The following is a 13,994-nucleotide window of genomic DNA, read 5'->3' as shown; positions in this document are numbered from 1 at the left end:
CTAGTAAATAAACCTTGTTCCACGGGAAGAATTACATGATGGTTATTGATTCTTCTTGAATTTAATTTTACTGTTGCGATGAGACCCGATAAAAGACATGCCATGAAGGATTATTTGTCTTGCATACCAAATGGTGAAGCCCCTACTGGAATCAATGATGAATTTCCTGATACTTTCCTATTTCTAGTCAAGACCATGTCTGAATGGAGTGAAAAGATTGTTAACTTTTTAGTTAATGGTTTTCCACCCAAAGAGCTTCGTAAGGATATAGATAAAAAACTATTAAAGGAATGTGAACCTTATTTTCTAATTGTAGAAACACTCTACAAACTAGAGAAGGACGATATTCTTAGACATTGTGCTTGTGAGGATGAGTATTTATACATACTGCAAGAAGCCCACATGGATATAGCCGGAGGACATTTTTCAGGGGAACTAACTGCTAGAAAGGTTTTGCAATCAGCTATTGGTGGCCTACCTTATTCAAGGATGCATCGCTTTTTGCAAAAAGGTGTGATGAATGCCAATGTTACAAGATCACACAACGAAAGGAGAAGATGCTCTTACATCCTATTAAAGTCACTCAACCAGTTGACAATTGGGGTTTAGACTTTGTAGGCCCAATTAGTCCGGCAGCTCGTAACAGTCAATCTCGATATATTATTGTTGCCACTGACTATGTGACAAAGTGGGTGGAAGCCAAGGCGACACGTAAGGTTGATGCAAGGTCAACTGCTAAGTTTCTCTTTGAGAATGTTATTACACAATGTGGTTATCCCTTTGAGATTGTGAGTGATAATGGTACTCATTTTATAAATGGAGTGATAAAGGAACTCACGACAAACTTCATGATAGCCCACCATAATTCTATACCTTATTATCCACAAGCAAATGGCCAAGATGAGAGCACTAACAAGACTTTGATTTCTATCTTGACCAAGACAGTGGAAGTTCATCGCACAGATTGGCATTTGAAGCTGACATCAATACGATAAGCCCATCAGCTCTATGGACTTATCATACTTCTTACAAAGTGGCTATTAATTGTAAACCATTCAAAATGGTATATGGCCAAGAAGCATTTATGCCATGGGAGTTTGTAATTCCTAGTCTGCGGGTAGCTTCACAAGAAGGTTGGGATGGTAACCCTTTTAGTTGAGCATTTATATGTCCTTGAGAGGTTAGATGAAGAAAGACAATTAGTTGTGCAAAATTCACTTGTGGAGAAAGATAGGAGAAAGAAATGGTTTGACCGTCATTTATTGAACAAGGATATCAAGGTTGGGGATAAAGTCCTTATGTATGGAGTGCATAACGAGAAGAAAAAGTTGAACTATGCGAGAAAAGGACCATATAGAGTATGCAAAATTACCCCACAAGGTACCGTTCGTGTGGAAACTCTTGATGGGGTTGAAACCATTGGATTCGTCAATGGAGTAAATTCAAAAGATACTATGATCCTTTAAGCCAAAAGGAGCTATGTGTCATCCATCAAAAAAATGTAGTCAAGGCACAAGTAAAATTGAAACAAATACAAGCTCAAGCTGAGGTTAAGGAGCAACAACAACGTATTAGACGCCAACGAGAGGCCAACCTTGGAGTTACACATGCATTACAAGTTGAAACAGAGGATGATTGGTTTGACTCTGACACACCTCTATGATACCCTATAGAGCCTTTAGGAAAGTGCTATATAACGCCTTCTTGGACACAAGTGCTAAATATAATCTGCTATCACATGGAGTGTGGTGTCAATTAGGAAAGCCATCTCTATGTGAGAGTACCATCCAAGTCAAGGGTATCATCAACAAGACGAAAACTATTGTTTTTAAAACTTGGTACACTTTTGTCAGTTATGACAATGGGGTCGTAACTCAAGACTTTTTGGTCATGCCCGCAGGAACTATGGAAGGCAATATAAAACTAGGATTCAAGTGGATGTTAGCAACCAATTGCACTATTGATTGAGGGATTGGGAGTGTCACAACACAGAAACAAACTCTTAGCCCTACCACTCAAGCGATAGTCCCTGAGACATCACCTCTTGAGAAAATACAACCCAAAACATTGCATGTCCAAGGAATTGAACCATCTGTACCTATAGCCCAACCCCCTATAGCTTCAACTTCTGTACCTGAAACAAAGCATAGACACACAAAACTCATTGTAATATAACAAAGAAAACATACAAATGAGTCCCTAAAGCTTCTGCGACCATTTTTTATGCTAGAAAATAGAAGCCTTATAAGAGACATCCCACTCACTCTAAAAGATGTAAGAAAACGTTGCATTGGATTCCTAAATGACTTTTGGGATCCCAAGGCTACTATGAATGGAACAATCAAATCTGGGTACCTAAACATAAACTGTGTTCTTACTTGTCACCTATAGACCCATATGAGTCAAATCCTATAATGATAAAGTCGATTGAAGACCGTGGGAAGGAAAAGATACACCTAATTTGGATCTAGTTGCACCCAAGCAAGAACGACTTGTATCGCTCAGCTGAAACATAGAAAAAACAAACAAAGCTTCTTGCTCTTCATGTAATGGAAATGGGCTATGAACTTTGAGAAGAGCGAAATTAACAGAATTCGAGTGAGCAATTTTGTGAGATTACTTTGAGAACATAGAGTGTGAACTTAATTTTGGTGTAGGCTCTCCACTTCTCAACAAGCTTGGAGAAGGAGATGGAGCTCTTGCACTTTGCACTCCACACAATCAAAGAATTTGTGTGTGTGTGTGGCAGAGTATACCCCCCTCTCATGCTTGGTCCACCTCTCTCTCTCTCTCTCTCTCTCTCTCTCTCTCTCTCTCTCTCTCTCTCTCTCTCTCTCGTATTATTTAATTATTTCATTTGGACATGTGTCCTCTTTTTCCTCTTTGAGAGAAAAAACATAATTATTTATTTTTATCCATCTACATTCTCATTGGACCCCTTTAAAATTTATCCAATAGGATTCAAACATTTTATGAGGGCCACATGTGGAGGATCATTTGAACATGTGTCTTTTATGCTTCTCAAGTCATTTGGTTTGAATTGAATACTTCAAGCACTTAATAAATCAAGCATGGAAACCGTTGATGTCTCTTGAGAGTTTATCTTTGAATTGAACACTTCAAGAACCTTAGTTATTTTAGGCATAAAAATCATCTCAAGATTTGGGCAAGGTTTCCACAAACATTTTAAGCGCTTTAGTTAGCAAGCCGACAAGCACCTCATGCTTGGGTAGGGTTCCCACCTCAAGGTCACCCCTAACTTGTCTAAGGTCAAAGAAATTTTTAACACTAACCTTTGGAGGTCTTTAATGAAGCTAACTCTAAGGTCTTTAAGCTCCATTAGGTAGCATTGCTCTTCAACATACCATCTCTCATTTGGACCCCTTTAACCTTGGCCCCGTGTTGAGACAGATCCATAAGCACATGTCAATATTATAACCCTTATTCCCATTTATTCTTCCACATTAAATGATCAGTTTAATATGAGAAAATCATTTGGGTTGGTTAGATATTAGATTTTATGACATTACATCTCTCTTGAAATCATAGTCGTCCTCGACTATGAGGTAGAGGAGTAAAGTCTTAGTCATTAGTCTACATTTTTTAAGCGGGTAGCGGATCCTTTTTCACCCTGTGACATCATTCTAGAATGGATGACTAGTCCATTTGGTGCTTGGGAGACGTAACTGCCGCAAGCATGTTTGCTCTTTAGTCCAAATCATACTCCCTTGAAGTAGAGTGACAAATTCTACTTGGTGTTTGAGTGACGTCGTCATCACAAACACGATTCTAAGCATGCATACTATTTAAATTTGTGCACAAAAAAGGATTAGTCTTATAAGACAAAAACATTGTTCATTTAGAAAGAATTTACATTTGCTTACTTTAGTGCAACATTGTAAGCATTGACAAGGTTCATACTATCCTTGAGCTGTATTCCTTGGATCCATCTAGCATCTTCAAAAGGATAGTTTTTGAACTTAATAAGATACCATTGGATAATCTTACCATGTCGTAGTACCTTGTCTTCATGCCAAAGGATAGCTTCAGGTTGTAGCACTTGTTCTTGGTCTTTGATTTCTAGAGGGTCTTCAATAATTGGTTCTATTGGTGGCTCTCCTTTGTAGAGCTTAAGTAGGCTCACATGAAAAGCATTGTGTATGAGACAAAGGTTGGACAACTTGACTTGATAAGCCATGTCATTGATTGGCTTCAAGATTTGAAAAGAACCTAGTATGTTTTTGATCATTTCAAGTATTGTAAGATTGACTATCTCACTTTTGCCATCCATTTGTGGGTGATAGACCAAAGAGAAATTCAATCTTGTACCTAGATTTTCAAAGAGACCTTTCCAAAAATTAGTAGTCATTCTAGGATATCTATCTAACACAATGGATGTTGGTAATCCATGGTGTTTGAAAATCTGCAATATGAAGATGGTTTCCATTTGGTGTGTTTTGATAGGAATAAAGTGTGCTTGCTTGCTAAACCTATCGACTATTGTTTATATTCTCGTATTCCCATGGATAGACTTGGGTAGTCCAAAGATAAAATTCATGGATATACTCTCCCATGGTGAATTAGGGATTGGCAATGGCTAGAGTAATCCAGGTTTTTTCCCTCTATCATACTTAGTCTTTTGGTATACCACACATTTTGAAACATACTCTTGTATGTCCACTTTCATGGTAGGCCAATAGAAGTATGTCTCTACTCCTCGAAGAGTAGGTTGAGTGCCTCTATGCCCCGCATAGGGAGGAGCATGGGATTCATACATGACTTTTCATGAACGGAGTGGGTAACACATAGCTTATTGCCATAGAGAAGATAACCATCCTGCAAGGTGAATGGTTCTTCTTTCTTCCCCAAAGCAAAGGCTGACATTACATCTTTAAAGTCAGGGCCAGTAGCATACTCATCTATCATAGAAGATAGATAATTGTGAGTTACTATAGACACCGCATTGACTTTTGGTCTTTGTTAAAGTGCATTGGCCACTTGATTGTGCTCACCACCAATGTGAGCAATATTGAAAATAAAATTGCAAAAGAAAATTGGCCCACCTTATTTGTTTGTCGGAAAGCTTGGTTTGCGTCATGAAGTATTGTTTGTAAAATGAATGGAGTCCCTAATAAATAGTGCTTCCATGTGTCTAGGGCATGTAGAACAGCTAAAATCTCTTTCTCATAAATACCCAAGACCCGTTCATCCATATTGAGCCTTCGCCTCTCATATGCTATGGCATGCCCTTCTTAAAGCAAGACAGCTCCAAGGCAATCACCACAAGCATCACATTGGACCTCAAATGGCTTTGAGAGATCCAGAAGGATGAGGACTGGTTGTGAGGTAAGCTTCTCTTTGAGCTTGTCAAAAGAATTTTGCTCCTTAGCAGTCCATGAATACTTAACGTTCTTCTTTGTCAATTCATGGTCCTGCTTTTTGAGAAAAGTTTGCTATGAAGCATCTATAGTATGCACACATACGGATAAAGCTTCTTAGTTTATGTAGATTCCTTGGATTGGGCCATGCTTTTATTACCTCTAACTTTGACAAATCCATACAGATACCATCTTGACAAATAATATGGCCTAAATATTGAATCTCTTGAAGAAAAAATTCGCTTTTCTTTTGGTTGAGAAAAATCTTGTTCTCCCTCAATGCTTAAAAAATCACTTGGAGATGTTGCTTGTGTTCCTCCAAGGACTTGGAGTAGATGATGATATCATCAAATAACACTCCAGTGAACTTGCGGTAGCGTCTAAATATTTTCTCCATCAAACGATTGAATGTGGCAGGTGCATTGGTCAAGCCAAAAGGCAAGAGTAGATATTCATAAAGACCAAACGTTGTACGAAACACGGTCCTTAGGATATCTTCATCCACTATCCTTATTTGATGATAGCCACTTTTAAGGTCAGTCCTATTGAAGTAAGTAAATCCTTGTAGCTTATCAAACAGATCTTCTACCCGAGGCACGGGAAATCTATTTTTTATAGTGATATGGTTTAGTGCTCGATAATCCGCACACATACATTACGTACCATCTTTCTTTTGCACTACAAGGACTGGAGAACAAAAGGGAGAGGAGCTGGGCCTCACCATTCCTTTGTCTACCAATTCTTGTACTTGCCTCATGATCTCCTCTTGTTGAGCTTGGGAAACTCAATAAGGAGGCTTGTTAGGCAGTGAGCTTCCTCGTAGGAGCTCAATTCGATGGTCACCATCCCCTCATTTTGGAGGTAAGTCCATAGAAATATCATCGATGAAAACATCTTGGAATCCATTTAGAAAATCATATAAGTCTAACTCTTCTTGATTCATACCATTTTCATTTGATAAATCATTAGCGTCATTAGTGGATTGTTTGACAAAAATCATGCACGTAGAAATCGAGCTTTTCTTTGACTTATCAAAATCTGGTGAATTTACAAGTGGTATAGTACGACCAAACTCATTAGCATCTATATACATGTTCTTTCACCTGTAGGTGAGATAGATTCTCCTTTCAGGGAACTTCATGTTGGTAGCCATCCGATCAAACCATGGCGCCCCTAGGATAGCATCCTCATGTTGGAGAGGAGAGATGAAAAAGTCTTCTTTGTCGACATAGCTTTGGACATGAAGTCTCAACTTCCCAATCAAGGGAGTAGCAGAGGCTTGTTGTCCCTTGAAAGTTGTGTCAGTCATTACAATATCTCCTATCTTGAAAGCTTGAATGCCCAAATTTGTGGCCAACTCCGCTGATATGAAGTTGTGAGTAGAGACAGGGTCAAACAAGATAAAGGCATCATGCTCCCTTACCTTTTTCCAAGCATAGGAGAGAGGTGATCCTTTGCAATGAGCATCCTCTATTGGAGCTTCGATGGTGGAAGCCCTAGGAGTCTCACTACGAGCATTTTTCTTGGGGCAAGAATGATAGCCATGTCCTTACTCCCCACCCTTAAAACACTTATGGTCCTTGCAAAAAGCTTCAAGCTCTTCATGAGAGAGTTTTTTTTTACCTTTGTAAACTCCCTTCTTCTTAGACCTATTGTTCTTGTTGTAGGAATTGCCTTGGGAATAATTTTGGGCTTTGGTTTTCCCCTTTGCATCACTTTTGTCTTTGTTTTCATATATTTGACATTCCATCTAGCCCCTTGTTGGAAATTGATGCGAGAAGAAACCATGGTGTGGTGGATTACTTTGGTGATAGAACCAGGCCGCTGGGAGTTGACATATTTGGCCATTTCTTCCGCACAAAATTGTTGCTTTTGCTCGGCAAAGCTATCTTTTGGAAGACGGTAGCCTTGAGATGTAAATCCCAACACTTGTCCACATATTTGTGAATAGACTCATGTGAGAGAAGCTTCAAATTGCGCCATTTGGTAAGTACTTTGTCCTTTGCATCGCTTGCAAAAGGAATTGCTTTATGATGGAAACTCGCAGATTTTTCCATGTCTTTGGGGCTTCTCTGTTGCCACAAAGGCTAGCCCTCCATTGATGAACCGATTTCTAGAAGTGCATAGCTACATGGTGTAGCTTGGGGGACTTCGTGAAGCCCTCGTCTCCAAAGGCCACATCAAATTGTTGGATGAAAGCCAATACTTTGTCAGTGGCACCAAAGCTACCATCATAGGTGAGAAAAGAGATAGTCTTTCCTCCCTCTTTGAACTCCTTAAGCTTTTGTGATCTTCGCCATGCATGGTATGATTTTCAATGCCCTCCCCTCTTGTATTCTCTAGTAGAATAGCCATAGCTTTCGTCGGGAGAGGAGGAAGGTGAAGAAGAAGGAGAAGAGGGTGACCTCTTTCTTGACCTTCTCTTCCTTTGTTTTGTCTCTTCCCTTTTGGAGTGACGAGGAAAAGGACTGTGTGTTGACCGTTTCCTCATGGGCGGAGTTGGCAATCGTCTAGACCATTGTCTTCGTGGAGCCACATCTTCAGAGGAACTTAGGGAGTCATTGCTTTCTTGCTCTTTGGATTCCTCCTCTCATATGGGAGAGAGTCTTCTTTTGGGGTCTCATCAAGAGGCCTCCGAAGCTCTGTCTCCTCTTGGAGAGAAAGAGAAATCCCATAAGCACTAAGTTGTTGAGTAACTTTGGCTTGCAAAGTAGGGTTGTCCATAGCTTGATGCAACCTAGTAACAAGATAATTGATAAACATGGGGGAATCATCATTAGCACCTTCATGTGCAAAATCAAAGTTATCAATGTTCATTCTACTCTCTTGGTTATTGTCAGCCATGCTAATTATACTTATGTGTTTACTTAGTGTATTCTTTGGCAATTCAAAACCTTAGTTGCTACTCTTCTTAGCCTTTGAAAATAAGCACTCAAGTATCCACACCCATGGCTTGAATTGGTTAATTATAGAGAGTAGGGGTGGTTCTAACATAGCAAAATTGCCGAGGGATAGCTCCTTTCGGACTTCTTATGGCTCAATAATGGTAAAATCCATGGGCAAGTCTAAAAATACCCCGTTATTACGGCCAAAGCTCCTGAGGTGTGCACCATATCCCACATAGTGAGCTCAACAAAACCGATAATAGATCCCAGTCCCACTTACCTTAATGTAATTAAAAAAATCAACCATTAATAGTCTACTTAATGACCTCTCTTCTTAAGCAAGAAAAGAGAAACCAAATGCTCTGATACCAATGTAATGGAAATGGCCTATGAACTTTGAGAATAGCAGAATTAAGAGAATTCCAATGAGCATTTTTGTGAGATTACTTTGAGAACATAGAGAGTGAACTTAATTGATGGTAGCAACATGAACATAATACTTAATTAATTTGGCATGAACAATACTTTTTCAAGAGAGAGAGTATTAGAGAACATGACAATAGTTGAAGACCGAATTTACTTGGATCCGGTCCCCCCTCCAAAAGCCGTTTGTATTATAGATTCTCCCATCAAGAGAGACTTGATACAATACAATCTTTATGTTCTTTGTGATCTAGCTGATGCAATGAAGATGAAAAGCTTCATGCATCACAAGCATACCATAAACTTTGCAAAAATCATTAACTATCCCAAGCCTCAGTCCCAAGGCCTCAAACACCTTTGAAGGTGGAGAGAGCTAGCGGGGAATGCGGATAGGGAAGATAAAGAAGAATCATCCATAGGAGAAAGAAATAGTTCCTCACTTATTATCACTCTTCTTGCTTAGCATGGCATAATAGCATAGTAATGAAGATGAAGAAGATGACAAGCTTAAGCATTGAAGCATGGCTCTTGGTTGGATTTACATTCCATAGCCAAGAGTGTTGGTGTAGGCTCTCCACTTCTCAAAAAGCTTGGAGAAGGAGATGAAGCTCTTGCACTTTGCACTCCACACAATGAGAGAATGTGTGTGTGTGTGTGTGTGTGTGTGTGTGTGTGTGTGTGTGTGTGTGTGTGGGAGAGTATAACCCCCTCTCATGCTTGGTCCACCTCTCTCTCTCTCTCTCTCTCTCTCTCTCTCTCTCGTATTATTTAATTATTTTAATTTGGACATGTGTCCTCTTTTTCTTCCTTGAGAGAAAGAACTTAATTATTTATTTTTATGCATCTAAATTCTCATTAGAACCCTTTAAAACCTATCCAATTGGATTTAAGCACCTCATGAGGGCCACATGTGGAGGATCATTTGAACATATGTCTTTTATGCTTCTCAAGTCATTTGATTTGAATTGAATACTTCAAGCACTTAGTCAATCAAGTATGAAAACCGTTGATGCCTCTTGGGAGTTTATCTTTGAATTGAACACTTCAAGAACCTTAGTTATTTTAAGCATAAAAAATCACCTCAAGCTTTGGGCAAGGTTCGCACCACAAACATTTTAAGAACTTTAGTTAGAAAGCCGACAAGCACATAATGCCTAGGTAAGGTTCCCACCTCAAGGTCAGCTCTAGCTTGCATAAGATCAAAGGACTTTTTAACACTAACTTTTGGAGGTCTTTAATGAAGCTAACCCTAAGGTCTTTAAGCTCCATTAGGTAGCATTCCTCTTTAACATACAATCTCTCATTTGGACCCCTTTAATGAAGCTAACCCTAAGGTCTTTAAGCTCCATTAGGTAGCATTCCTCTTTAACATACCATCTCTCATTTAGACCCCTTTAAACTTGGTCCCGTGTTGAGACAGATCCATAAGCACATATCTATATTTTAACCTTTGTTCCCGTTTATTCTCCCACATTAAATGATCAATTTAATATGAGAAAATCATTTGGGTTGGTTCGATATTAGATTTTATGACACTTCATGTAGTTCTTCTACAGAAACACAAAAGTCTTCACAACTTCAACCTACCACCAAAATTGTACAGAAAAACAAGGAAAGAATAACACCTCCCATTGTAGATTCATCACCTAAAAGAATGTTTCAAGTAAAATCATGGGAGAGTACCTTACCACCCTTGCAACTAGATGAAACACCGAAGGTGGTGAAAAACTAGTGGTCAAAGTCTTCACCCATTACAACTTGGCACAATTGGTTTCAAAAGGTGATGACATCGTTCCAAAAGGTATGATCTACCCAAGGAAAGGGGGAGTGTTTGCTGACATCCATCATTCACTTGCTCTCCTCTTAACCTTCCTCCTTGATCTCTCAATCTCCCAATCTTAGGGAATGTATATATATAGCCCTATACTCAAGAGAAAAAAAATTAAAAGAGCAAGTGCTACCAAACAAAAAGCTTGAAACAAATGACCAAAAAATCATAATAACACATTATACACAAGGACACTGCCTTTTGACATGACCCTTATAATATTTACACACTAACCAAAATCTATCTGTGTATAGAGATATGGCTAGTACGCTAGCCATCCACTCCTACCTTGGGTAAGAGGTACTCTCTTTACTTTCACAAGTGTTTCACATAGTCTACCCGGTGCTTTCCTATGGATAGGATTTGCTAGATACACTAGCGTGTGAGAAAAATTTAGAGAAATTACAATGGATGATATGTCTCTTGACCATGACTAATCCGTATTTAGTAGAGAACTTCTCCCCAACTGCACAAGCTTACCCTTTTGAGCAAGATGACTATACACACCTAGTGATATTATTAGTGAACATATGTGCATCTAATGATGAGGAAGATTTACATGATTACACGGATGGCATGTATGGTCTCACTGATGATGACTTTAGTTTTATTGACGATGACAAGGATAGGGGTTTAGACTTGAGGCTACCTATCCATCTATATAATATATTGTTCCCTTGACCCTCTAGGGGGGTGCAAATACTTAGGTTAGGGTTATTTATGTTATTTTGATTGTGTTCAATAAAGGTTGGTGCATCTTCCCACTGATGTGGCCTCCTAGAGATAATCCTTGTATTTTGTAGTAGTTGAAATTTTGAACTTTAAGCAATCTTTGTCTGGGTCACTCTTTGAATCGAGCACGATCATCAACACGAACATGTGTTTCTTATCCATTATCATTGCCTCTCATCTTTTTTAGCATCCATGTTTGTATGCTTTAACTGTGATTGGTAGCACAATATCCAACACATTTGCTTAGTATTAAACATTAGACTCAATATAATTTTATGTCATAGTCTCTTGTCTAGGTTTATGAATCGAGAAGTTTGACTAAGCTAGTTTGACCAAGATAGACATTAGAGCTCTTCTCTTAATACCATGAGAAATGTCTTCATGATTGTCAATGGTTACTTTAGGTTCTAAATTTGATATTATGAAGCATTTTGTGCAATGTACTAGTGCTTTTTTGTGGGTTTAATCCATCTTGACCTTTAGCTTAAGTATTATAAATGAAGTTTACTATTATGATGCGCCTTGGGAGATAGTAATGTCAATATAACCCCCCAAAGTTACAAAATTGAAATGCAATGAAAAACAACCAAACAAAAAAACAAAAGTGCCAAAAATGTAAAATCTTAAGCTAGAAGAGAAATCCCAGCTTGATTTGGTACTTCACTCACATGTATTGTTTATGGTACTAAAGCCATAGAGGTTCCAAGTGTGAGCGCTTTTCTTTAAAAAGCAAAAAACCCAAGGCATACAAAATAAGCACACACATCAAAAATTGAATCATTGAGGAAAACACTTTGGGGGGTCAAACAAAGAGAATAATCAGGCGATGATTTCATAAGCAATTCCTTTTATTATAGCTTAACTAGAAGATCTTCAAGGTATATCCTTTAGTCAGCCCTCGGACATAAAATACTTTGCTCTTGCGATTAAATAGCTTAATGGACCAGACATAATTGAGAAGCTTGTCCATGGTGTTATAATACTTGGCCTCTAGTGCCTCTCGACCATTAAATTAGCGACCATATACTTGTTTCTTTTTTAACCTTTACAAGTGCTTATGCGTTTAATTATATTGTAGTTTAATGTTTACTATTGAAAATTTGTTTAATATTATGTTACCAATCAATATGTGTGCCTATTCACTACATATGCTTTTTAGTTGTATATGTTCTATGAGAATGCAATTATTGTACCATTTTTGGTTGATTTTGTAGTGTTTGAACAAAGCTAACTACATTTAATGTCAGATGCTCTTCCACCTCAACGAATGGGCTTCACGTCACTAACTTCCGAGGATGGAATCTACATCAGGAAGTCTGTGCATGTTAACCACTTATAGACACCCTATCACCTTTAACGGATGTTTTATCACTTTATTTGAGTCAAGGACCGGGCTGGTCCTATAGATGCGTAGGTGATCACCAATGAGAGGTGCACCACTTATCCCATTTTTACTTTATTTTTGCTATGATCGGCCACTGTGGGTGTCCATGTGTGAATGGGTCAGATTCATATAAAAGGTTCTTTTGACCTAAAATCCTCATTCTTGAGGTGCATGCTAAAGAAGTGCTCTTGCTCTACCTCTACCTTCTTCTCCATCGTGTGCTCACAAGTGTGTGTGTGTGTGTGTGTGTGTGTGTGTGTGTGTGTGTGTGCGTGCTTGAGAGAGAGAGAGAGAGACAGAGAGAGAGAGAGAGAGAGCATTGTGGCGGCATCGGCGGCAGCAAGTTGGTTGAGTGCAGCGACAGCGGCTCCCTCTTCTTTGCGGCATAGAATCCTTCACGACGGCAAGCATTGAGCGGTGAGTGACACACCATTACCCCTTTGAGCTTACTAGGATAGTTTAGTTGTGTACTTGCAGCCATTCGTGGCTCACACACAGTGTTCGGCAAGTCCCCAGCCTCTGACACGAGCGATAGAAGCGCACAACTATAACATCAACAACTATATTTAGAAAGAGTTGAGGCTGGTATATTTGCTCGTGATAATTGTATATGTCTATAACAGTGAGCACTCTACATCATTGGTGCTACGCACAAGGTGCAACCAATACAGATGATGTTTTTGATGGGTAGCAAGTAGGCAAGGCCCCGCTATCAAGCTATTGATCCATGGACGACATGAATAGACTAAGAGAGCCTCAAAGCAGGTAATTTCTTGTTTGAACACAAAAGAAAATTTAGTATGACTACATTCTTTGGGGTCTTGGAAATCCTTCTCTTCTATTCATAGAGAGATCTGATTATTTCAAGATGTAGTTTTGAGTAAGATTCCAACTTCAGAGGATCTATTGTTGGATTTCTAACACTGATTCTGGATATAGAATTGGTATCTCTAGGGGTAAGACCTAGCTAAATCCAAATGTTGCACGAGTGTTGAGGATCATTGATTAGCCTCCTCACAATTGTACTTTCAAGGAAAGAAGTCCTCAATCTGCCAAAGGGTAGTGGATAAGTGCAACTGCTAGTTTAGGCAGTTCACATGCAACATCTAACCAAGGGGTTTAGAATTGCAAACTTTACCAATTTCCAAGACAACACCAACAAGGGTTACCAGAGTCAATATTGCTTGATTTTTACTAATCTTTCATTTAGTGTTTCATAGGTCAAAGATATACTAAATCTTGTAGGCTGCATTTTTTATAATGTACCTTTCAGGTTTGGATAGTGCACTTGACTCTTGGTAAGTGTACACTATTTTCCACCTCCAAGTGCTTAAGCCTATGGTTTGGTTTTATTTTACTTTTAC

At 38.9% G+C, this 13,994-nt stretch overlaps 1 pseudogene; it reads right to left on the bottom strand.

The window, feature by feature from the left end:
- Nucleotides 1-2,113: 2,113 nt before the first annotated feature.
- Nucleotides 2,114-13,994, bottom strand: part of LOC147421928 (uncharacterized) — a 44,986-nt pseudogene continuing 33,105 nt past the window's right edge.

The sequence above is a fragment of the Adiantum capillus-veneris genome, chromosome 27 (assembly GCF_014529385.1).
Source record: "Adiantum capillus-veneris isolate H3 chromosome 27, ASM1452938v2, whole genome shotgun sequence".
Lineage (NCBI taxonomy): Eukaryota > Viridiplantae > Streptophyta > Polypodiopsida > Polypodiales > Pteridaceae > Adiantum > Adiantum capillus-veneris.
This window is presented reverse-complemented; position numbering and strand designations above follow the sequence as displayed.